Source organism: Ictidomys tridecemlineatus, chromosome 14 (genome assembly GCF_052094955.1).
Source record: "Ictidomys tridecemlineatus isolate mIctTri1 chromosome 14, mIctTri1.hap1, whole genome shotgun sequence".
NCBI lineage: Eukaryota > Metazoa > Chordata > Mammalia > Rodentia > Sciuridae > Ictidomys > Ictidomys tridecemlineatus.
Window position 1 is genome coordinate 47,132,470 of NC_135490.1, and position 24,088 is coordinate 47,156,557.

At 38.4% G+C, this 24,088-nt stretch overlaps 1 protein-coding gene across 7 annotated transcripts in view; it reads right to left on the reverse strand.

The window, feature by feature from the left end:
• The window catches only part of LOC144370360 (transport and Golgi organization protein 1 homolog), a 175,923-nt gene that overhangs the window by 120,599 nt on the left and 31,236 nt on the right, over positions 1 to 24,088 (reverse strand). For 4 of the 7 annotated variants that reach the window (XM_078031103.1, XM_078031102.1, XM_078031100.1 and 1 more), the window contains exon 4: positions 23,188 to 23,415. The exons of the other annotated variants lie outside the window; for them this stretch is intronic. The gene's annotated coding sequence lies outside the window, so the exon portion shown is untranslated. The remainder of the gene's footprint in view (positions 1 to 23,187; positions 23,416 to 24,088) is intronic. 7 annotated transcript variants of the gene reach the window in all.

The following is a 24,088-nucleotide window of genomic DNA, read 5'->3' on the forward strand; positions in this document are numbered from 1 at the left end:
AAGAAAGTGTCCTGATAGGTAACTAGCTCTGTTGACCACAATACTGCCATGAAAAAGGGCTGCAGAACTACTATTGAAGATTGAAGTCATTAAAACAACTAAAACAACTAATTCAACTAAAACAGCTGAATTAAAGCTAACTGTCCCAAATAGTAAATTAATTCATTCAGATACCTTATCAAATATTTACCAACTAGTTTATCTTGGAAGATTATATATATATATAAAGAAGGTATATTACTCAAAGGTAAACATTTGGTGGATATTTTAATTATTTTAGAAGCTAAGTAGGATTTTGACAACATTTTTTCAAAAGTACACAGTTGTATCTCAGTATTCATGGTGGGTAGGTTTATTTCAGGACCCCCACAGGTCCCAAATGCATAGATGCCTTATATAAAATGGCATAGTATTTACATATAACCCATGTACATCTTTCTGTATTCTTTAATTCATTTCTAGATGATTAATAATACCTCATACAATATAAATGCTATGTAAATAGTTGTTACACTGTATTGTTTAGGGGCTAATAGGAAGAAAAACCTGAACATGTTCAGCACAGATGCATTTTTCCCCAAAATATTTTCATTTTATCCTTGGTTGAATACATGAATGCAGAACTTGTATATACAGAGAACCGACTATATACTGTTAAAATCATTGTCACCATGCTAGATGGCATAGGACTTTCAAGAATTAACTATGCACTTATCAGTGTTTAAGGAAAACCAAAATTATTTTCTAAAGTGAATTTTAACTTCATCTGAGCACTCTGAGAACATAGGAGGTGTTCTTCAAGACTACCATTCTTAGGTTCCTCCATCCTGTAAGAAAATGTTGACCCTATTTCTGATTCGGCTCACTTGAAAGACCAGGATTCCACTTTACTACAAACAAAAGAGCTGAGCTCTGTGTGCTTGCCAGGGAGCATCATCTCAACTCTGTATCTGCCAAAAGCTCCTAAAGACTTGGCTAAATATTTACATACTGTGCCTGAAAGATATGTAATATTAACAGTTATGTGTATTATAAAAAGCCCCAAGAGGTAGAGGACAGGGAGATATTGTTTTTTTTTTTTTTTTTGAATTTTTAATATTTATTTTTCAGTTCTCGGAGGACACAACATCTTTGTTGGTATGTGGTGCTGAGGATCGAACCCGGGTGGCACGCATACCAGGCGAGCGCGCTACCACTTGAGCCACATCCCCAGCCCTGAGATATTGTTATCTTAGGGACTTAATTCAAACTTCACTCATCTATAACTTTCAAATCCTAAAGTCTACAGCACCTTGAATACAGAGCTTAGAATGATAATCTGCTAATAACAGATTCCAAGTAACAATGGCTATATTTGTTTTTATGGCCACACTGAATGCAAAGTCACTACTTACAATAGTGCTTCTTTGTGGACGTAGTTCAAAGGTTTGGGGGTGTCTATGAGTCTGCCTTTTTTTTTGTACAAGGAATTAAAACCTGGGAAGATTACCGCCAAGGGACATTCTCATCCCCTTTTTATTTTTTATTTTGAGATAAGGTATCACTATGTTATTGAGGCTGTCTGCAAACTTGCAATCTTCCTGCCTTTTCCTCCCAGAGAAGCTGGAATTATAGGCAGTGTGACCATACCTGGATACAGGTCTGTAATACAGTCTTACTTTAAAAGGCTAAGATCACGGTACCATTTTAGGTCATATACGAATCTTTCTCCTCTGAATCCTGACTGTTGTTTTTCACTTGCTACTTAATTAAAATTATCATTAGATTGTAATTTTCTCACAAAGGTAGTAAATATTTTTTAAAAGTACCTACAAGCTTCCTATTGAGCACTGTACTAGATCCTGTGGGAGATAACTAACAATATAAGATAGTTACTGCTCTTGGAGCTTAAAATCTGTTTAGAAAACAAGATATATGTGTCAGGGTCAAATGAATGATGTTTATAATAAGAGTTCAGAGTTGGAAAACATATCATTGGGGGTAAAAAGGTTAGGGAAAGTTTTGTGGGAAAGAGGGAAAACAAGATGAGCCTTGAAATACTAGTAACACTGAATTAAAAACAAGATAAAACAGAGTGGGTAGGCCCAGCTAGATGTAAGACAAAAGGACTTTGTGACAAGAGAAGGTAGAAAAGGTAGACTGGCAAAAGTTTCTTAAAAATGTGAATGCCAAGCTAAGCAGCTTCACTTATGTTTTACTGGCTTTGAAAGTTTCCCTTGTAAAAAAAATTCTAGTTGACACAAGAGTTATACAAATTTATGGGATACAATGCAATGATTCATTACATGTGTACACTATGTAATGATCGAATCAGGATGATTAGCATATCTACCCATCACTCCAAACAAGTTATTTCTTTATGATGAAACATTCAAATCCTCTCTTCTAGCTATTTTGAAATATGTATACATTATTTTAACTATAGTCATCTTACTGTGCGATCACATACCAGGACTTATTTCTCCTATCTAAATGTAAATCTGTGCCTGGCCTGAAAAGTTTATGAGCAGGACACAGAGAAACAAAGAAGATGGACAAGGTAGGGAGAGAGCGTAGAAAACTGCTGACCCAACAGTCACTCACTAAATGTTTACCTTGCTACCTCAACTATGGCTGAATTTCTGAAGACTGGAACTCACACTTCTTCACGTCCCTACTGATACACAACACAATATTACATAAATGCCACTGGGCCAGAAAATATTTTGGCAATAAATGAATAAATAAACTTAGAGAAGAAAAATTTTCTAATATGGTTGATCTCAAACCTATCCTTCAATGCCCTTTTATTTCTCTCAGTGACTGTTACCCACCCAGTAGCCATCTGACTCCCCAAGTCAGAAACGAAACACCCCATGCACAATCAACCAGCAAATCTTGCTGCTTCTACCTCCAGAAGGTCTGTTGAGTCAACCTCTCTCCATCCTTACTGCTACTGCCCTAGATGCTATAATACCCTTTTTGCTTCCCACCACCGGCTTCAATCTAAGTCTGTTGTGATAAGAGGTCTTTCTCTAAAACACCAGGAAGGAAGCCAGAGAGTGATTTGGGGGTCATATTCACTCTTACAACAACTCACTCTTTGGAGAATGACCTCAACCCTTTTTGAGGGCAGTACCCCCAAATGATTTCACTCTAAGCTCTACCTCTTAAAGGTCCTACCACCTGTAAACACTGCTGCAGTGAGGTCCAAGCTCCCCACACATGAACCCCTAGAGGACATGCTCAAACCACATCCAAACCACAGCATCTGGGTTAGGTACCTGTCCTTGGTTTTGCACTGCAACCTGTGCTCTCCCCATCACAGAACTTGCAGCATGTCATACACTGAACTTCCTCTTTGTTTGTGTATTTATCCCACCAGATGATAAATTGGGCCCAGGCAGAGATTCTAACTAATGTTTTTTCCACAGTCTCTCTGATACTAAGTATGATGTCCAGTTCACAACTGTATCCAATGCAAACTTACTGCATGAACCAAACAAAAGGACAGAGTCCTTAAGACAGACAGAGAAAGAAATTAGGATGAAGATGGGAACAGAATAATTTCATGAAGCTCACAATTAGCCACATCTAATGGCATTCAGAATCATCATTCGGGTCAATAAACTGAGTATCCTGCCAGGGCTTGACATTTTCTTAAACACAAATAGACAAAGCTTGTCTCACAGGTTTATAAACAGTTCAATTTGATTTCATCCAAACAAGCAAACAGACTGATGTTACCACCACAAGATATAACAAGCCCTGGGGGTGAATACTCCAGTGACAGCCATTTCAAACCTGTTTATTTATATGGTCAAAACTAGTTCAGCAGCTTCATGAAATCAATAGAAGTGATAACCAAAAGGGAAAAGCTAAACCTCTGTAAGTTCAAGCTCCCAGGAAGAGAAAAGACAACCAAAAATTGTAAATGGGATAAACAGGCAGACATAGGTGAAAACACACAAGCCAGGACACAGGGTGAGAATAAGGCAGCTTTAAGTTGAGGATGCCAGACTGTGAAAGAGGTGCACAAACCCCTAGCCCCCCAGGGAAGATACACAGGCACAACGGGAGGGAGAACTGCTGGGCCCAGGGAATCCCACCCAAGAGTATGACTATACGTATGAGGACAGATCAGACACCCCACACCACATACGCTTCACTGCCATATTTTCATCTGGTTATTCAGAGAAACTACAGTCACAGGAATAACTTTAAAAAGCTTTCATAAAATAATTTCTGTCCATAAAGGAAATCTACGTTAGTGAAAGGATCTATTTCAGGAAGAGGGCTGCTCAGAGACAATTTTTATTACCTGAGACACTGCTGATCTGCACACAAGACAGTCTTTATTCACTATATAATTTCTCCTCTCACCTTGCTATATTTGTTCCCATCTCCCCAGAATCCCTGATCCCTGTTCCTCTCTGGAGCTTGGGAAACTTCATAAGTTTCGGTCATCTGGCCCAGTCTCATATTTTGTGGGACTCTCCTATGTATATGCACATAATTAAAATAGCATTTGTCCTGCTAATCTGTCTTATGTAAATTTAATTCATAACCCAGTCAAAGAACCTAGATTGGCCATAAACAGAAAAAGTTAAAATGCCAGAAGTATATGCTTCATAACAAAAGCATTATTATGATGAAAACAATTATGCAATGAAAAAAACAAAGAATTTGCAAAATGTGTTAAGGAAAAAGAAGGTATTTTCACCCCTAGTCCCTATATATATATATATACATCCCACATCATTCTCAATCATCCCAGGAACCAAGATCAATGGAGCAACTCACAAAGATATAAAAGGAAAAAACTAGAGAAGGCAAACAAAACCTCGCAGGCTCGAGGAACTGCTGGGCAACAGCAGCAAAGGCATAGGTGATGCCCAGCTTTGAAAAGGACAGGACTTATTCACAGGCCATGGAGCAAACACTATAAATCTAGTCATTAGATGGAAACAATGGCTAAAGGCAAAAACCTAGAGCTTTTCAGTTGGTGTTTCAAATAGAAACCAAATAAACTATTAAAACGGAGCAACTCCCTAGATTTGGGCTAATAAAACCAACTCAGAGACAGAAATCAGCAAAAGGGCCTGTCTCCTTGCCACACTGATTGCTGATAAAATAGCAAGCTCATCTTAAGAAAAACAACATCCTCCAAGTGGAAACAAACCTACAAAGGAAGACAAAGCACACACAAGCATTTCAAAGGATATGATCAAATGCAAAATAAAAAAATAGAAACAACTCATAAAAGAGAAATCTGGCTTTGGAACCTCTCCAGGAGGAACATCTCTGACTCTGTTCTTGGAATCCTATCCCTACCTCTGACTAGGCAACACCATCACATATTCCCCAGAGCAGCAATGAGTAAAAGAAAGAGTGAATAACAATTACATAAGAATTTTCTTTTAAATGAAATGAAATGAAACTGAAAAGAATGATTAGAAAGAAATCAGGAGTCTCACAGTCAGAATCTCATACTCAACAAAACCCTTGGGCTAGAGACATAGCTCAGGAGTAAAGAGCATCGCACACAAGGTCCTAGGTTTCAACTCTAGCACCAAAAAAGCAAACGAAAAACCAAGCCCTTGTACCCAAGCAGTGGTTCTACCAGGAAGTCCCTTTATTCAGCTACAGGCAAACCATATAGGAAGCCCAGGAAAGGATCTGCCCCAGGGTCTCTAAGTGCTGACGGATTAGCTGTCCTCCCAGTCTCTTCATTTCCCTTCTAATCCTCTGCAGACGACTGAGAAATTGCTGGACTTGGTGAATGCTTTTGTAACCCTTCCCTTTCAGAAGCTGCTCTCAAGATGGGGAATTTCCAAATGGCTAAACTGGCTATCACAATACCATATCCAGGGAGGGAGTGAAAGGTTTTAGTTCTGGAAGTGCTCCGCCATTTGCCAAGAAAGTCACTGGTCCAGAAGCAGTCCTAGAAACATATTTGCACTCACTTCACTGGTAGCTGTTAATTTTGATACAGGTTCTTGCTAAATTGCTGAGGCTAGCCTCAAACTTTGTAATCCTCCAGCCTCAGCCTCCAAGTCACAGGGATTACAGGTAAACACCACTGCACCCAGAGAAAACATGCATCTCTTAAACGCCTCATGTGTGCAGGTTTCTATTTAGGCAGTTTCTATGGATTTGTTTTCACACCAGAAATTATTTCTTAGAAAATGCTTCTTGCTGAAGGGGCTGGGGTTATGGCTCAGTGGTAGAGCACTTGTCTCACATGTGCAAGGCCCTGGGTATTCAATGCTCACCACCACATAGAAAGAAAGAAAGAAAGAAAGAGAGAGAGAGAAAAAGAGAGAAGGAGAGAAAGAGAGAGAAAGGAAGAAAGAAAGAGAGAAAGAAAGACAGAGAGAGAGAGAGAAAGAGAGAAAGAGAGAAAGAAAGAAAGAAAGAAAGAAAGGTATTGTGTTCAACTACCAAAAAATATTAAAAAAAAAAAGAAAAAAAATGTTTCTTGCTGAAGTCCATTTTCTAAACAGTCTGTTGTATACTTTCTGGAGATGACTGGCAAATTCCTACCTTCCCTTGTGTAAACCTCCTTATTTATTTATTTATTATTTTTACTCGTGTTGGGGATTGAACCCAGGGCCTTGGGCATTTGAGTCAAGCACTCTGCGAACTGAGCTATATCCCCAGCCCCACAATCCTCCTTTCTGTATGTTTGTTTCATCCCTGTTCCTCAACTTGGGATGCCTTGTGATCTGCTCTAATCAACAGAAAGCAGCAGAAGTGACACTGTGTTAGTTCTGGCTTAGGACTTAATAAGCATGGCAACTTCCATGTTTATCCTCTTAAAGCCCGGTCAGTCCCCAGTCACTGATGCCCGCAATTCCAATTGCAGCCACATAAGTGTGAAGTCATCTTGGTCTTTCCAACCTTGGTTGAAGTCTCAAATGAATGCAGCTTCTGAGTGATTCCATAGGACATCACACAGTGAAGAAACCACCACCACCCCCAGCTGAATCTAGTCAGCCAAGAAAAATATAGAAATCATAAATTGTTGCTATTTTAAACCATTAAACTCAGGGATGGTTTGTTATGCAGCAATATGTAAGTGAAATAGTCATAAAACTGAAAGCATTGTTTTAAACTTCAGGGAAAAGTAATAATAAATAAAAGAAAAGCTGATAATAAGGAACACAACTCCAGAGGCCAGCAGTCAATGGTATGAAAATCAAGGTGTCAGCATGACACCTCTGGAGGCTCTACTGGAGAATCTTATCTTTACCTCTTCCAGCTTCTAGTATCTGCCAGCACTTTTTGGCTTATAGCTATGTTAATCAGATTTCATTTCCTGAACAAAATACCTAACCAGAACAACTTACAGGAGAAAACATTTATTTTTGGCTTATGGTTTCAAAGTTTTAGTCCACAGTCAACTCAATTGTTCTGAGCCCAAGGTGAGGCAGAGTATTATGGCAGAGAGGTGTAGCAGAAGGACACTGCTCAGCTGATGGCAGCCAGAAAGCAGGGAGAGAGCAGGAGCCAGGGACAGAATACATAATCCCTATGGGCACACCTCTAGTGACCCACCCTCTCCAACCTTTACCTGCCTTTAGCTACCACCTAGTAACCCATTCAAATGATTAATCCATTGATTAGCTCACAACTCTCATAATCTGATCATTTTACCTCTGAACATTCCAGGATCACGAGCTTTTGGGGAACACCTCATATCCAAACCATAAGAAGTCGCATTGTTTCAATCTCTGCCTCTGCAATCATGCCATTTTTTCCTCTTCTCTCTCTGAAGACTCCCTCTACCTCATGTCTATAAGTGATTACATTAGGGCCCATCCAAATTATTCAAAAGAGTCACCTGCTATGGCTTGGATATAGTTTTAAAATATTACCCTCCAAAGGTTCACGTGTTGGAGATTTGGTCCCAATGTGGCAAGGTGGGAGCTGAGACACTATTTAAGAGGTGGGGGCTCTAATGGAAGGTCCTAAGGATATTAATATTAAGTAGCTGCTCCCAGAATTCATAAAACCCTGAACTCTCCTGAGAGTTGTTAAGAGCAAGCCCAATCTCTAGACCCCTAATCACTCTCTGGCTTCCTGTTTGGTGATGTGATCTCTGGCTCCCACACATGTTCCCTACCATTTCATGCTGTCCACGATTAAGCCCTCATCAGAAGCGGAACCAACTGGGCCACCTGAACTTGGACTTTCAGCCTCCCAAATATTAGTCTGCCTTAGGTATTTCTTTGTAGTAACAAAAAAAAAAAATAGACTAATACATCACCCTATCTCAAGGCCCTTAAGTTAGTTACATTAACAAACACCCCACTCCATCTATTCCATACAAGGTAACGTTTATAGGTTCCAGGAATTAAGACTTGGTCTCTTTAGGGGCCATTACTCTGCCTGTCACAACTGCTCAGACAAGAGTTAAGCACAAGAATGAACATACTAGTTTAGTCCAAGGCTGTTGTTTTCTAAAGCTTTAAAGCAATAGACTACTTTACTCAAATATAATCCCAATAGTTAAAAACAAAAATGAAATAATAAAAAAATAAAAATAAAAAATAAAACTCTTTAAAAAAATGAAGAGAGGATTCTGGGAAGATAGCTGAGTAAGAAACACCAGAAACTTGTTTCCTCAGACAACAAATGCACTGGCAGAATGTATCTAATGTAAGTATTTTGAAACTCTGGAGTCAACCTTAAGATTTGGAGAGTAGTAAATTTTGGCCAGTTTCAGTTCACAGCATTGTAGCACCTGCCTATGCACCAGTCTCATGACAGGTACCTACAGATCTTCTCTGTGAGAGCCTGCACAAATTTATAGGACAAGAAGAACTCTGTCCAAAAATTGAGGATCTACATACTGATTACTGACAGATACAACTCTGATTTTAGAGACACAAACCCATGGGCAGGCAGCCATTGTTGTAATCCTCCCCCAACTTAATCAAGTTCCTCCTCCTCTGATTGAAGAAAAATCTAGGAGATTTAATGAGCCAGAGACCTTTTTCTTTCTTTTATTAACCTACCCATTCATTTTTTCTACCCATTCATTTTTTACTTCTTACCCTATTGAAAGTCAGACATTTTTTAAAAAGCAACTACATATACAAGGAAATTTAGAAAGTCACCACACACATCCAATAAAAGGTGCAGGTTGAAAAAGAACTGAAAAGAACTTAAACTTATACTTCAGGCTAATCTCCAGCACAGCAACAATAAAAAAAAAATCAACACATTCTGGAGAAGAGATAGAATCTGATTTCTAGAGCTACAATATTAGATTTAAATGTCCAGATTTAAAAAAAAAAAAGAAAAATCCCAAGAAACAGGAGAGTGTGGCCCATTCAAAGGAAAACAACATCATCACAACAGAAACTTTCCCTGAGAAAGACCATATAGATGGTGGGTTTGCTAGAAAAACCTTAAAACAACTGACTTAAAGATACTCAAAGAAGGGCTGGAACTGTAGCTCACAGGCAGACTACTTGCCTAGCATGTGTGAGGCACTGGCTTCGATCCTAAGCACCACATAAAAATAAATAAAGGCATTCTATCCATCTACAACTACAAAAAAAAAATTTAAAAAGATGCTCAAAGAATCAGTTTATCCTGCTAAGCGAATTAAGCCAATCCTCAAAAAATCAAAGGCTAAATCTACTCTCTGATAAGTGGATGCTGATCCATATGGGGGTATGTAAAAATGGAGAAACTCTGGGTAAAGAAAAGGGAAGGGAGGGTGAGAAGGAAATATGGGGGTGGGAAAGATGGTAGAATGGGATGGACTTTATTATCCTAGGTACATGTGACAATACATCATGTATATATATATGATGTGAATATATATATATATGATGTGACAATATATCATGTACAATCAAAAAACTGAAAGTTGTGCTGCAATTGTGTACAATGCATTCTATACAATCAAAATGCATTCTGCTGTCATATATACCTAAAGAAAATAAATAAATTTTTAAAAAATCTTAAAAGGACTGGGAATGTGGCTCAAAAAATAAGAAGATGCTCCAAGAATTAAAGGAAGACATGAGCAAAGACAAGAAAATGATACACTAACAAAATGGAAATATTAACTAAGTTATAGTAACCAAAATGAAAAATACATTACAGGGATTCAAAGACATATTTGAATAGGAGGAAGAAAGATCAATGAAACTGAAGTTATGACAATTGAAAGTATTAAGTCTAAGAAGCAAAAAGAAAAAAGATTCTCTATGTTGATCTTCAAAATTAAAAAAAAAATACTGATGCACAAAATTTCAAAATCTGGGTATCTTACTCAATACTGTTCTAACACACAAAACCATCCAAGTAAACAAATGGATGTCCCCAGTCTTCAACTTTTACTTCTCATCCAGCTACAGTGTATCATCCATGCAGCTGTCTAAATTATTATACTAAACAAAGCTAATCCTGTTATACCTGTGCTTTGAAATACTTTCTTTGCTCTCAGCTGGCTAACAAGGTCTTCTGTTCACCTCGGGCTGTCCCTCCTTGCATTGTGCACACCTCATCCCCAGGCTTTTACACAGAAGCGGTCACCCCCACCTTCACTCTCTCCCAGGCAAACATTTCCTGGCCTTCCTCTCTGCCATTATCTACTTCTTTCTCTGGGTGTTTTCCTTGATGCCCCAGACCATTCCCATGTGCTCTAACATACATTCCCACATGCTCTCATGGCAACGCTTAAATCCTTCCTTGAAGACCTTCATTCATACATTTGACAAATACTGAGCTTCTGCTCTGTCAGACCCGGCCCTTGGTGCTTGAGATACAACAGGGAATAAGACAAAGAACTCCTCCCCATGGAGCTGATGACATTCTAGTAAGAGGAAGCAGACTAGAAATTAACGTCAAAATAATAGCAAAGAAGTAGAATATTTGGTGATTGCTCATCATCATATCCCAGGAACCTAGGACAATGCCTCGCTCCTAGCCAGTGCTCAAAAAATACTTACTGAATGAATAAATACAGCAGTGTGAAAAGATGCTATGTGAATGTGAAGTATTGTCTACTGTATGGCCTATGAAAACCTCTTCTCAGAGTCTGGTCTAAGCTTTCAGAGGCCTAAAGCATGTTGTGTTAGTCATACCAGGCCATTCACTACTTAGACTTGGTTTTACAGTTGGCAAAAGTCATAATTTTACCAGTAATTTTCAGATCAAATGAGTTAAGCACTGAAGTCTCGAAAGTCCCAACTTGGCATACTGTGCATCTTCCTCAAACTCAAAACACAAAATTAAAAGAAAGCCAGTTCCTTATATGGTTTGGACACCAGAATGCTGGCTTCGTGCTATATATAAAAGGTTAATACTGGAAAAGTCAATAACTACCATGAACAAGGACCCTGTCATATCACTGTCAAGGCCTAATCCTACCTAAGTTATCACCTGCTGAAGTAAATTAAAGTCAAGAAAGTAAACATTTAATGAATATTCACTTGCCTTTGGTCCAAGAAAGTCTTAGAAATAAGCTTTCCTTTAATTAAAAATAAAAACAACCCAGAAAGCTGAAATAAGATCTGAGGAACACTCAACACAGGTCAGCCAGTCAGCATAAGTAAGAGTTGGCAGTGCCCAGGTGAAACTGCTCCAGGATGTGACTGTAACACCATTCTGTTCATGCAAAAATTTGGAAAACAGATTTTCTGGGCAGAACTGGGGCCTAACATCTCCACTACCAAGTTCAAAGCCAAAAAATAAACCTGGTACAAAGGTACCCGTGGTTCTGAAAATAGCTCACTATCTTTACAGACAGCAAATACATCAAGCCTTGGGACTGAGACACGCACCAATCCATCAACCAACTGACAAGCCAGTATTATGTACTATGCTAAGTGCTCTGAAGCATAGTCACACATATAAGAAAGACATAATTCTAGGCCTTAAGGAACTTTAAATCAAGTTTAAAAAATAAGACAGAAATGAATGGAAAAACAAAAAAAATGCAAACCAGATTGAAAGGCTGGCATTCTAAGAGCCAGAGAAGTGGTAGATTGTTGCTCTGGAGGCCAAATCAATTGGGGAGAGCCCAAAGAGGGACGCTCAGCAAGGCTGGTTTCACAAGGAGTGGGACTCACCAGGATGTGTGCAGACTGAGAAAAGCAGAGAAGAGCCTTACACTGTTCTAGGTGCCCTTCAGTCTTGAAGGACAGATGGGAATCACCTCTCCCTGGGCCATGCAAGGCTGAAGGAGGAAGAAGAGAATGTGTGGAGAAGGAAGAGATTGACACACTGCTAAGGCAGAGATGTGTAAGGCAGCCATGGTGGGGAAGGCTACAGCAAAAGGCTCTGGTGTAGAGCAGGCCAGACTGTGGAGACCTCAAAACTCCAAACTAATGAATTATTTCCAATTACTGGTAAGACACTTGATGATGTGGCCCAGAAGTATCACAATGAACTGTGTTTGGGTCTTCCCTAAACAGTTTCATGTAAGTCTACACTGTCCACACAAAAGAAGTAGAGCAAATTTTTTTAATGTGTTAAAAGTTGAAAAACCAACATATTTTCATAGATATTTAAATAAAGTCATATCACTGTGACTAAGTTTTAGATCATGCAGTAAATCATACATATCTGAATAAGAGCTATAACTACTGAAAGATCCATTTTAAACAGCACTAAAAAATGACTTCTGAAAGGCAAATCTAATCCTCCTACACCTACTCCATCACTTCACCCTCCCCCACAAACCTGACTAGGGTCTTTATTTTCCTTTAAGCATTACAGGTTTCTTTATGTACCTGGAAGGAAGAGCTGTTAGTCATCAGTCTGGATGGTGTGGGTTAATAGGGTCTTTGTTCAGAAAATTTAATTATAGGTTTGAACCTTGGATGAATGCAAAAGAAAAACACTGGAGGGGACTCTCAGCTAATCTGCCAACTAAGTGGACCCATGCGACTTCAGGAGTGTCCCTGGGTGCATTGTAGAGGCAGTTTCTTCCCTGTTGTCTGTAGCATGTCCTGCCCTAGTTTACTCCTAATTTGCTTCTCTGGCCTGATCTCTGACTGTCCTACAATAACCATTTCTGACAAAGGGCTCTGCAACCAAAGGCCCAAAGATGCTAAACCATAATTTTGGCAGTTTTATACCCTTTAGAGTTTTATATACCCTTCTGCCTCAATGCAGGCAGCACAACTAAGACTGCGCTCCTGTGCATTGGCTCCAGGCAACCTCAGAGCTTTCCCACCTTTGACCCCAAAGGCTTTGCAGAGGAAACAAGAGTTTAAAACCTGGCTTTAACATACCTCTACATTCACCAAATACTTTGACTCTGGCAAGTGATTATCTGAGGAAAGCTGCTGAACCAAGGGTATTTGGGGCTGCATTTTATACTTTGTTATCCTAGAGATACCAGTATTTAAAAAATATGAACTAGAAACAAAATAAAATGCAATAACTGTTAAAAGACTAGAGTTTGAAAGTTTTCTGAGCAAGAAGGGAGAAAACTGATTAATAAAAAATCTGCTTTTTACTTCCACAGGAAATCTAAAATTGATGCCAGTATTACAAAAGGATAAAAGTGCTGACCAAAAAATGTCAGCGAAATCAACACAAAATGCATAAAGAGAACCTCCCAAAGTAGTGGAGCTCTGAATGCCTGGAAATCTCGTTTCCTCCTAAAGCTCAGTTAAGTGATGATAAAATTCCTAGTTTAAAAAAAAAGTAAGGGAAACTGTTTTAATCAAACTAAAATAATCAAATTAACATGTCCAAACATTCAGATTCCTAAAGAAAAGTAATATGTGAATATAATGCATAGGAATTGTTAGGGCTACAATTAATTGAAAGGTGAATATGTTATTCTGGAACCAAGAACTCTGGTTTCTCTTTATTTCCATCATTCTTTCATTCACTGACTAATATGTATGGCATTCTGAAGGATTAAAAAAAAATTGAATCAAGCATTCAATACCCTCAAGTGCTGGGGAAGTCAAAAATCAAAATCTTAAAACAACTAATCCAAAGCTCTCCTGTTTTGAAACCTCCCTTAAACATTAAAAGGCATTTCCAGTTCAAAATTCAAAGGTAATGATTCCCACTGAGCAATGATTATTTGGATAGAGACATGTGGTAAACATTTCCTAGGGAAATGAAAAAAGGTCAAAGGTAAAAGACAACTGAGAAGAGCTGCAACATCTCGGCAAGTTACAAATTTAAGGGGTAAGGGACACACACACAACCTCCATCCATTAGAAGCTGAGATTTAAAAGAAAAGCTGAGGCTTCTCTGGGGTGAATATCATGACATCTGTTCTCTTCTCATAATAGCAACTAAGTTGATTTAAGAAAATATTCTCTCTCTCTTTTCTAGAGCTGTTGGTTCATAATTACATGATTTTTCTTGAGCTTTGGTTTCCTTAAGATGTGTTTATTCTGCACATCTGCTCTCCCCATACCTGATTACACAAAGGTATCATAAAGAGCAAACCAACAGGTATAAAGAGACCAGCCCTCAAAACAGATCAAAGCAAAAAGCCCATGGAGTCCTTTGGAAATCTTGGCTGGCAGCTCTTGTAAATAAAAGTGCTTCTAAAACAGAAAGCATTAAACTACCATATTTATATAGGGCGTGATTGACAGGTCAGTTATTAACTTCATAAAAACACAGGCAATGTTAACTAGCAAGAATGTTTGTTCTAGCTGTTCTATCTGAAGGAAAATGAAATCCAAGATAGAATGGCTTGTTCTCTGTTTCTTTTAAGTATTTATTTTAGAACCGTGCAGTATAAAAGAATGTTTTTTCAAGTCAGTGAACTTAAGCTATTTTGCTTACTGTTCTGGAATTTAAGTATGTTGTTATAATTCTTTAGAAAACAAATGTTACATTTACTAAAGTCAAATTCCAATGGTGCACCATGATCTTTTCAAGCCCTCAACAATTTTTTACTCTTCTGAGTTACTAAAACTAAAGAAATTTACATTAATTCATCTTTCTTCCAGTAACTAACATGTATCAAATCAGGGAATCAAAGTGCAGGCAGACTTCCTCCCAGTGCTCTGGATGCAAGCATGTGTTCCTTGAACTGCTTATGGCAACAGACCTAAAATCTGCCAAAAGGAGAAAAGAATGAAGGGTCTGTATTTTATTAATATTATTTTGAGGGCTTATTTTTATCTATACATTCTATCATGTGTGATCACTTTTTGCAATATTACAAGGCAGTATATTTTATTTTAAAAATTCTCTCAGAAAATAATGTCAGCTGCAGGTAAATATACAGTCAGGAAATCCTGTAGAAGAACTCAAGTCCATTTCTGCAAGCAATAACTTTTATCTTGAACTTACTTAACATGGTTAGCGCCCACACCCATCCCAGTGGGTACTGACAAAAAAAAAAAAAAGAAAATGTCAGCTAACTTAAAAAAATGTTTCTCCAATTTGAAAAGTGACTTCTCTAGTAGTTGTTTTGAGCAACTATATAGCAAGGAAGTATACAAAACTTCTATTTACCCAGTCTATGCTCTTATTCATTTATATGATGATTTTTTTAAAGTAACAAGGAAAAGGTAGAAGGAAAAGTTAGAAGGAAAAACAAGGTTTTGCTTTTTAGAATCAATCAACAAATACTTTTAAGATTGGAGTTACATAAATTTGGCATTTCCTAGCCAAATAAATGCTTATGAAGTGGACTGGTGTTTATGTGCATGTTTGTTTATGTGTGTTTAATATTCTCAAGCCTCAGAGTTTTTCCATGTAAACAAAAGTTTTGTTAAATGCCTCTTGAATTAAATTTAAAAGGCTATTTGTTATCAAAATGTTTCGCTCATAGTAAAGGCTGTCATCATATGAGCTGCACACTAAACACAAGAGCAAACCCCAAATCCCAGAAAAACTATCCGTGCTCATCAGTACATTTAATGCAGCACAATCCTGATTCCTCCAGAGTTCCTACAAACAACAGTCCTTCAGAACACAGAATTCTTATGAAATAAATACTCAATCTTAGAACATGCCCTGGCCTCCTCCACTACCCACACATCCCCGCCCCTCCTGCAGGACTATATTTTCAAACTAGAATATTTGTTTTGACACACTTCTGCTTACTTAATTCTCTGGTAAAGGATTTCTTGTGCACTCCTAGCCAGTAATGAACTTTTTGCCAGAAAATATGCAACTCTTAGCATGACAAGAATAAGGGGGTAAAAAACCCTTCCATCGAGACTTCCAGAATTGAAGATAAAAGCAGGTACACTGGAGGGTTCCAACATGGCGACCGGCGAGCAGGCAGCATTTTCTGTACCTCCGCAGTAACGGGATCAGAGAGACACATAAATACAGTTGCATGGGACCTGCTGAGGAACTTCTAACAATATTCCATTGAAAGGAGACCTGCCGATAACTAGTAAGTCTGTGGGAGGGGTCAGTTTGTCTCAGGCGAGTGAATCTATGCAACGCGGATCAGGGACACAATCCCGCCGGCCGCGGCCGAACTGCAGTGAACTGCAGCAAACGTACGAACGGCCGCGGCGGACTGGGCCCCCGCAGGCCTGAGTCTGTGAACTGCCTCTGGCGGTTTGACGCTACAAACAACACCCCCACCCCCCCATCCCACCCCCAGCCGGTTCAGAGCTGCAAACCACACGACCCCCAACCCCCACCCCCACCCCGCTCCTGTGAACAACTCCTGCCCACTGGGCTCTGCAAAGGGCCCCGACCACACGGCAAACGGACAAATAGTCCCGACCACTGGGCACTTCGAACAGCCCTGCCCGCACGGGGGAATCAGGAGTGGCGCGGGACCCACCGCACGGAACTCCCAGCTACGGCTCCCACCAGAGGTAACATCTGAGGTCTCTTGCACCAGTTTCTGGGGGCGTGACTACCAGAGGGCAAGCAAATTCACCGCGGGTCCTCAACCCCAAGCCCTACAAACTTAAGATTCCAGGGAATGGCAAACAGGGAGAGCGTGCCCAGGTGGCCATGAAAACAGGGCACACAGGAGCAGCAGACCTGGCGTGTAGCCAGTATTGTGGTGAGCATTACCGGTGAGCAGACCCGCCCAGTCCGGGAGGAAAAGCTGCTGCACAGTGACAGGCTCCCGCCTACTAAGAAGAGAAGCTTAGCCTGGTGGGCACAGCTTCACCTAATGGAAGAATAGTGAATCGGACTCTAAGACTGCATTTATTAATTTTTTTTTCTTTTTTTTTGTGGATGTTGTGGTTGGGTTTTTGTTGTTGTTGTTGTTGTTGTTGCTGTTTTTTTTAAAAAAAGTGTTTTTAAAATTCATTTTATTTTATTTTTTAATTTTAATCCTCATCTCTATTATTACTATGTTATTTTTTTTAATTCTTTTAAATCTTCAATTTTTTCTTTCTCTTTCTTCTCTTCCTCTGTCTTTCCATTTCTTTTCAATTCTCTTATTCCCCCTTCCTTGAATTCTACCTGGTTACTCTCATTCTCTTTGGTGATTTCTTCCCTTCCCTGCTAATACCTTTCCTCCCAAGCATCAAATAAATTTATAGGAGTTGACAGTAACTCAACAGTCAAACAGAACAAAAAGCAAAATGAGCAGTATGAAAAAGCAAGGAAGAAAAGGAGCACAAACAACACAGGACAGCCCAAATATTCAGAACGACATAGAGTCATCAGAAAAGTGGTCATATAAAGAACTCAGGGAACACCTTAGACAGATGGAATGGAACCTTAAAGAGGACACAAGACAGCAAATTCAAGCAGCGAAAGAACACATTGAGAAGGAATTACATAAAATGATAAAAGAAGAAGTTAAGCATCTATACCAGGAGATAGAGACTATAAAAAAGAATCAAACAGTAATCTTAGAAATGAAGGAAATTATAAACCAAATTAAAATCTCATATGAGAGTATCACTAATAGAGTGGAGCAACTAGAAGCCAGAACATCTGATAATGAAGACAAAATATACCAACTTGAAAAGAGTCTAGCCAACTCAGATAGGATGGTTAAAAATCATGAGAGAAACATACAAGAGATATGCGATAATATAAAAAAACCAAATTTAAGAGTCATTGGGATAGAGTAAGGGATAGAAATTGAAACCAGGGGAATGAGTAATTTACTAAATGAAATAATTACAGAAAACTTTCCAGAAATAAAAAAGGAAACAGATATACAAATTGTAGATGCATACAGGACACCGAGCATACAAAATCACAGTAGACCAACGCCAAGACACATTGTTATGAAGATATCCAATATACAGAACAAAGAGAGAATATTAAAAGCTACAAGAGAAAGGAGACAGATTACATTCAGGGGTAAACCAATAAGGTTAACAACGGATTTTTCAACACAGACGCTGAAAGCAAGAAGATCCTGGAACAATGTATTCCAAACACTGAAAGACAATGGATGCCAACCAAGAATCCTGTATCCAGCAAAATTAAGCTTCAGGTACGACAACGAAATAAAAATCTTTCATGATAAACAAAAACTAAAAGAATTTGCAGCCAGAAAACCAGCATTGCAAAGCATCTTGAGCAAAACACTCCACGAGGAAGAAATGAAAAACAATAACCAAAGCCAACAGTGGGAAGTACCTCAGTAAAGACAGACAGAGGGGGGAAAGCAAATCATGGAGAAACAAACTAAATTGAAAAAAAAAAAGAGATAAATAATCAAACATGGCTGGAAGAACAAACCATATATCAATAGTAACTCTAAACATTAATGGTTTAAACACTCCAATAAAGCGACATAGGCTGGTAACATGGATTAAAAAAACAAATCCAACAATATGCTGCCTCCAGGAGACTCACCTGACTGGAAAAGACATACACAGGCTGAAGGTGAAAGGTTGGGAAAAAATATATCACGCACACGGTCCTCCCAAGCAAGCAGGTGTGGCCATCCTCATATCGAATAAAATCGACTTCAAGACTAAATTAATCCAAAGGGATAAGGAAGGACATTATATTCTGTTAAAAGGAACCATTAAACAACAAGATATAACAATTATCAATATTTATGCACCTAATAATGGTGCTGTGAAGTTCATAAAACAAATTCTCCTCAAGTTCAAGAATCAAATAGACCACAACACAATAATTATGGGCGACTTCAACACACCTCTCTGACCATTGGACAGATCCTCCAAACAAAAGTTGAATAAAGAAACTATAGAACTCAATACCACAATCAATAACCTAGACTTAACTGACATATATAGAATATATCAACCATCATCAAGAGGATATACTTTTTTCTCAGCAGCACATGGATCCTTCTCAAAAATAGACCATATATTATGCCATAGGGCAACCCTCAGTAAATATAAAGGGGTGGAGATAATACCATGCATTTTATCTGATCATAATGGAATAAAACTGGAAATCAATGATAAAAGAAGGAAGGGAAAATTCAATATCACATGGAAAATGAACAATATGTTACTGAACGATCAAAGGGTTACAGAAGACATAAAGGAGGAAATCAAAAAATTCTTAGAGATAAATGAAAATACAGACACAACCTATCGGAATCTATGGGACACAATGAAAGCAGTTTTAAGAGGGAAATTCATCGCCTGGAGGTCATTCCTCAAAAAAAGGAAAAACTAACAAATAAATGAGCTCACACTTCATCTCAAAGCCCTAGAAAAGGAAGAGCAAAACAATAGCAAATGTAGCAGAAAGCAAGAAATAATTAAAATCAGAGCGGAAATCAACGAAATTGAAACAAAAGAAACTATTGAAAAAATTAACAAAACTAAAAGTTGGTTCTTTGAAAAAATAAACAAGATTGACAGACCCTTAGCCATGCTAACAAAGAGAAGAAGAGAGAGAAATCAAATTACTAACATAAGGGATGAAAAAGGCAATATCACAACAGATGCTACAGAAATACAGAAGACAATTAGAAATTATTTTGAAAACCTATACTCCAATAAAATAGAGGATACTGAAGACATTGATAAATTCCTTAAGACATACGATTTGCCCAGACTGAGTCAGGAGGACACACACAATTTGAACAGACCAATATCAATGGATGAAATTGAAGAAGCAATCAAAAGATTACCAACCAAGAAAAGTCCAGGACCGGATGGGTATACAGCGGAGTTTTACAAAACCTTTAAAGAAGAATTAATACCAATACTTTTCAAGTTATTCCAGGAAATAGAAAAAGAGGGAGCTCTTCCAAATTCATTCTATGAGGCCAACATCACATTGATTCCGAAGCCAGACAAAGACACATCAAAGAAAGAAAACTACAGACCAATATCTCTGATGAACCTAGATGCAAAAATCCTCAATAAAATTCTGGCGAATCGGATACAAAGGCACATCAAAAAAATTGTGCACCATGATCAAGTAGGATTCATCCCTGGGATGCAAGGATGGTTCAATATACGGAAATCAATAAATATTATTCACCATATCAATAGACTTAAAAATAAGAACCATATGATCATCTCGATAGATGCAGAAAAAGCATTCGACAAAATACAGCATCCCTTTATGTTCAAAACATTAGAAAAACTAGGGATAACAGGAACTTACCTTGACATTGTAAAAGCTATCTATGCTAAGCCCCAGGCTAGCATCATTCTGAATGGAGAAAAATTGAAGGCATTCCCTCTAAAATCTGGAACAAGGCAGGGATGTCCTCTATCACCACTTCTATTCAATATAGTTCTCGAAACACTGGCCAGAGCAATTAGACAAACGAAAGAAATTAAAGGCATAAAAATTGGAAAAGAAGAGCTTAAATTATCACTATTTGCGGATGACATGATTATATATCTAGAAGACCCAAAAGGGTCTACAAAAAAACTACTAGAACTAATAAATGAATTCAGCAAAGTGGCAGGATATAAAATCAACACACACAAATCAAAGGCATTTCTGTATATCAGCGACAAAACTTCTGAAATGGAAATAAGGGAAAACACTCCATTCACGATATCCTCAAAAAAAATAAAATACTTGGGAATCAACCTAACAAAAGAGGTGAAAGATTTATACAATGAAAACTACAGAACTCTAAAAAGAGAAGTAGAAGAAGATCTTAGGAGATGGAAAAATATACCCTGTTCATGGATAGGCAGAACTAACATCATCAAAATGGCGATATTACCAACAGTTCTCTATAGGTTTAATGCAATGCCAATCAAAATCCCAATGGTATTGCTTGTAGAAATAGACAAAGCAATCATGAAATTCATATGGAAAAATAAAAGACCCAGAATAGCAAAAGCAATTCTAAGCAGGAAGTGTGAATCAGGTGGTATAGCAATACCAGACTTCAAACTATATTACAGAGCAATAGTAACAAAAACAGCATGGTACTGGTACCAGAACAGGTGGGTGGACCAATGGTATAGAATAGAGGACACAGAGACTAATCCACAAAGTTACAACTATCTTATATTTGATAAAGGGGCTAAAAGCATGCAATGGAGGAAGGATAGCATCTTCAACAAATGGTGTTGGGAAAACTGGAAATCCATATGCAACAAAATGAAACTGAATCCCCTCCTCTCACCATGCACAAAAGTTAACTCAAAATGGATCAAGGACCTGGATATCAAATCAGAGACTCTGCATATGATAGAAGAAAAAGTTGGTTCTGATCTACATATTGTGGGGTCGGGCTCCAAATTCCTTAACAGGACACCCATAGCACAAGAGTTAATGGCAAGAATCAACAAATGGGACTTACTTAAACTAAAAAGTTTTTTCACAGCAAGAGAAACAATAAGAGAAGTAAATAGGGAGCCTACATCATGGGAACAAATATTTACCCCTCACACTTCAGATAGAGCCCTAATATCCAGAGTATACAAAGAACTCAAAAAATTAGACAATAAGACAACAAATAACCCAATCAACAAATGGGCCAATGACCTGAACAGACACTTCTCAGAGGAGGACATACAATCAATCAACAAGTACATGAAAAAATGCTCACCTTCTCTAGCAGTCAGAGAAATGCAAATCAAAACCACCCTAAGATACCATCTCACTCCAGTAAGATTGGCAGCCATTAGAAGTCAAACAACAAGTGCTGGCGAGGATGTGGGGAAAAGGGTACTCTTGTACATTGCTGGTGGGACTGCAAATTGGTTCGACCAATTTGGAAAGCAGTATGGAGATTCCTGGGAAAGCTGGGAATGGAACCAACATTTGATCCAGCTATTGCCCTTCTCGGACTATTCCCTGAAGACCTTAAAAGACCGTACTACAGGGATACTGCCACATCGATGTTCACAGCAGCACAATTCACAATAGCTAGACTGTGGAACCAACCCAGATGCCCTTCAATGGATGAATGGATTAAAAAAATGTGGCATTTATACACCATGGAGTATTATTCTGCATTAAAAAATGACAAAATCATGGAATTCGCAGGGAAATGGATGGCACTAGAACAGATTATGCTTAGTGAAGCTAGCCAATCCCTAAAAAACAAATACCAGATGTCTTCTTTGATATAATGAGAGCAACTAAGAATAGAGTAGGGAGGAAGAGCAGGAAGAAAATATTAACATTAAACAGAGACACGAGGTGGGAGGGAAAGGGAGAGAAAAGGGGAATTGCATGGAAATGGAAAGAGACTCTCATTGTTATAAAAAACTACATATAAGAGGTTGTGAGGGGAAAGGGGGAAAAAAAACAAGGAGAGAAACGAATTACAGTAGACGGGATAAAAAGAGAAATGGGGGGGAGGGGGGATAGTAGAGGATAGGAAAGATAGCAGAATACAACAGTTACTAGTATGGCATTATGTAAAAATGTGTATGTGTAACCGATGTGATTCTGCAATCTGTAGTTGGGGTAAAAATGGGAGTTCATAACTCACTTGAAACTAATGTTTGAAATATGATATGTCAAGAGCCTTGTAATGATTTGAACAACCAATAAAAAAAATAAATAAATAAATAATAATTAAAAAAAAAAAGGCAGGTACACTGGATGAAGAGAACCCTTTCCCCTAACATTATAACTTCCTCTTGTTTTCCCTGCTTCACACCACTGTGAGGAGGAAAACCTTCATTTGGCAGTTTCACATATCTTCTCTACACTATTTAAAGCAAGGAGAAACTATTACTCCAATCTTGCTTTCTAATTAAAGAACTACTTATCCAAATGAAAAATGTAGGTTAGCTAATCCTACTCAGGGAGTAAATCTCCAAAACAATTTCTTAATAACAGTTTATCGAGAAAATTAAAATCCATTGAATTCATTTAATCCAGTGGAATACTTACTTCTCTTTCATTATTTCTCCAGTTACATTTAAGGAACCCAACACTCAAAAACTTAACAATGCAAGATGGCTCCACCTTTCCCACTGAATTCAGAAGGGCTGGGTGGGAATCACACTGTGCTCCTTGGCGAGCTTAGGGTGTGGGTGAAGCACCTCCTCCACGACTACCCTGAATCTTGAGAGGGCAAATCCACAGAATAGACTTCCTTCATGGGTGGATTCAGGCACTCTGTAACAAAATAAAACACAACTGATGGATCTTGAAACAGAAAAGCATATCCCAAACAATTTTAGATTATTGAAATGCTTGTGAGCTGACAGATCCTCTTCCTGCACACATCACTTACTTACTGATGTCTCCTGGCATCTATCCTCACCCCACTGGTGATCTCATTCACTCTTGGTACGGTATATCATCTCCACACAGATGACTCCTTCATCTAGCCCAGACTCCACTCACATATCTAACTGCCAAATGGATATGACCCACTCCACATGCCTCAGTATCTCAAAACATAGTTGCAAAACTGAACTTGAAATCTTCCCTCAACAATCTGTTCTTTCTAAATCTTCACCTTTACAAATGGTCCCAGAAACTATCCAAGCCAAAACTCCACTATCTTTCCTCTTCCCTGGTCCCCTCATTTTCCATCAAGTCCTATCAAATCTACTATTATACTCTCTCTTGTAATCAATATCCCTCTCAATCCTCCTTGCCTGCCTCAATTTTCCCCAAAGCACAACTTTCTTTTCTCACCACTTGGTCCATCCAGTTTTCCAAAATGGGTTCTTTAAAACACAGTTCTTTGCAAAATATCCCACAAGAATAATTCCATGACTCAATATTTTAAATGAGTACTCACATTAAAGTGCTCAAGAAAGCCTGGGTTGAAGATACACAT